This window comes from Marmota marmota, unplaced genomic scaffold (genome assembly GCF_001458135.2).
Source record: "Marmota marmota marmota unplaced genomic scaffold, marMar, whole genome shotgun sequence".
Classification (NCBI taxonomy): Eukaryota; Metazoa; Chordata; class Mammalia; order Rodentia; family Sciuridae; genus Marmota; species Marmota marmota.
In genome coordinates this window covers 16,335,035-16,338,118 of record NW_026000185.1, presented here as the reverse complement: position 1 = coordinate 16,338,118, position 3,084 = coordinate 16,335,035, and the positions used below count along the sequence as shown (strand labels likewise).

General features: G+C 42.5%; 1 long non-coding RNA gene across 1 annotated transcript in view; it reads right to left on the bottom strand.

Annotated features, from left to right (window-relative positions):
* LOC125612340 overlaps positions 1-3,084 on the bottom strand; it is a 30,092-nt gene that overhangs the window by 21,108 nt on the left and 5,900 nt on the right. The window lies entirely within an intron of this gene.

The window sequence follows — 3,084 nt, the reverse complement described above, 5'->3', positions numbered from 1 at the left end:
TTCTGCTTGGCATATTCTTTTTTTCCTATTTTATTTAGCTCATTTTCAAAAACAAGAACTAGTTACTATACAGCTAGAATATTTAGCCAATAATGTTTGCATAAGGAGTGTAAATTTCACTTAACTGAATATACTAATATGCAGTATACTTTTTATGCTATTTGTATTATTTTACTTTCACATATATACTAAAAAGTGATACAAATCTATTAATTTGGAAATACTGTTTTTTCATTCTCACATGCCCTTTTTTTTTTGAGTACTGGGGATCTAACCCAGGGCATCAGGCATGCTAGGCAAGTACTCTACCACTGAGCCCGATCCCTGGTTCCTTAATCCCAGTGCCTGCCTTATCTCTAGAGTCATTTTTGAGCCAATGACATAACTTTCCTAAGTTCATTGCCTTCACCTTTGCCTAAGTGGTCTGACAGAAATTTTTAAGGTGCTAATATGTTGGTATCATTGGAAATTTTATCTCAAGCTACTTTAGTTATTTACCTGGTATTCTTTGAGTACATTTTTTAAAAGACATGTTTAATATTCACTGTAGTGATTTTTCTTACTGCATTTACACCCTTTGATCCATTTATATAAAACACAACTTTCCTGTGCATATCCAAACTCTAGTTCATTCACTAGCAGATCAGATAATGGTTTTTCAAAAGCATTTAATTTACTCAAGAACCCCTGAGAAACATTTTATCTTGAATTAAGAGTTACTGAGGGGCTGGGGATGTGGCTCAAGTGGTAGCACGCTCGCCTAGCATGCGTGGGACACTGGGTTCGATTCTCAGCACCACATACAAATAGAATAAAGATATTGTGTCCACCTAAAGCTAAAATAAATAAATAAATATTTTTTAAAAAAAAAGAAGTTACTGAAACTGGCCTGGGGATGTGGCTCAGTGGTAGAGCACTTGCCTGGCATGCAGGAGGCCCCAAGTTCAGTCCTCTACACTACAAAAAAAAGAGTTAAGAAAAAATGAGTGGAACTGGACAAGGTGGCATGCCTATAATTCCAGCAATTTGGGAAGCTGAGGCAAGAGGATTGCCAAGTTTTGAGGCCAGCCTCAGCTATTTAGTGAGACCCTGAGTCAAAAATAAAAGGCTGGGGCTGTAGTTCAGTAGTCCAGCACCCCTAGGTTCAGTCCCCAGTTTTGCAAAAAATAAAACAGGAAAGCTAAGCAGTAATTCCAGTCCAGTAACTACTGAACGAACAGTACGTACTTGACACTACAGGTGTAAAAACGAGTGTTGTAAGGCCTGTTCCCTGTAGCATTGGGGACTGTGACAAAGCAACAAGTACTGTTACATTTCAGGTACTGCTATGGAAGCTCAAAGGCACAACCAAGAAACTAAGTAGGGTGACAACTTAGCCGAGTCTTGTGGGATAACCAGGCACAGCAGAAATAAAGGGTGTCCCTGGCAGAAGGACAGGATGGAGGGATCAGGATTGCCGGAGAATGACATTGTGAAGAATGGAGTTAGGAAGCGACAGAGGTAGCCAGCAGCCTTGTGAGGACTGTGAACAAACCAGCCCTTTGTTCTGCACTTCAAGATCTGAGCAGTGAGGAGATGACGTCCTACTCTAGCTACAGAGTGGCTAATGGACTTTTTTGGAGGCCAAGAGCGGAGGGATTGACCTATGGTAGAGACAGTGGAAATGAAACAGAAAGAATGGAAGATTTAGGAGGGAAAAGAAATGGGCCGGACTAAGTGAGTGCCTGATTATGTGGGAAATGAAGGAGTCTTAAAATTCTGGCTTAGTGGGTGACACAGGTGGTGCACGCATGTCATCCCAGTGGCTTGGGAGGTTGAGGCAGGAGTTCAAAGCCAGTCTCCGCAATGGGGAGGCACTAAGCAACTCGGCGAGACCCTGTCTCTAAATAAAATACAAAATAGGGCTGGGGATGTGGCTCAGGGGTCGCATGCCCCTGAGTTCAATCCCTGGTACCAAAAAAAGAAAAGACAAAAGGGACGGTGAGAATTAATTCAGATGCTTGTAGATCATCCACTAGGAATGCGACTAGACACCTGGATGCAGGACTGTGAATCTCAGAGGAGAGGCCTGGCTGGATGCAGGCGGGAGTTAAAGCCTCTGGAGTGAGTCAAAGTCAAGAGTAGGTCAAGGACAGACTTTCAGAACCAGCGTTTAAATGAGCAGAGGAAGTACAGCCATGAAAACGAGGCAGGAAATGAATTGCCAAAGAGACTGTATCAGTTGGTGTTGGCCATCTCAGATGTAGTAGTGAGCCTCACAGAACATTCAGGTCAGAGGTAGGAGCCAGTTGAGTGAATTAAAGAGTGAACTGGAGAAGCTGGGTTGTGGCTCAGTGGTAGAGCACTTGCCTAGCACGTGAGAGGCACTGGGTTCTATTCTTAGCACCGCATATAAATAAATGAACAAAATAAAGGCCCATCAATGTCTGAAAAAATATTTTTTTAAAAAAGAGTGAATTGGAGGCTGGAGGTGAGGCTCAATGGTTCCATCCTCAGCACCACATTAAAAAAAATAGAATAAAACTATTGTTTCCAACTACAACTAAAAAAATAAATATTTTTTTAAAAAGAAGCTCAACTATGAAAGGAGGTGGGGGTATGTTAAGGATCAGTGAAGGAGGCTGTGTTTTTATTTGTTTGTTTGTTTGTTTATTTATTGGTGCTGGGGATGGAACCCAGGGGCACTTAATCACTGAGCCACATCCCCAGCTCTTTTTTCTATTTTATTTAGAGACAGGGTCTTGCTGAGTTGCCTAGGGCCTTGCTAAATGGCTGAGGCTGGCTTTGAACTTATGATCCTCCTGCCTCAGCCTCCCGAGCCACTGGGATTATAGGAGTGTGCCACCATGCTGGTCTCTGGCTTTGTTTTTAGACTGGGAGAAACTTTAAGCATGTTTAGGGGCTCAGGGGAAAGAGCCAGATAAAAGAAAGTTTAAAGGTGAAGAGAGGACTGGTGATGCAAGGTCTCAGGGACAACAGAGGGGATGAGACAGAAGTGCAGATGGGCTAGAAAAAGGGAGGAATGACGGGTGATGGCATTTATGCTTGTCCATCCATTCATCCAGCCTTTATTTTTTTTTGGGG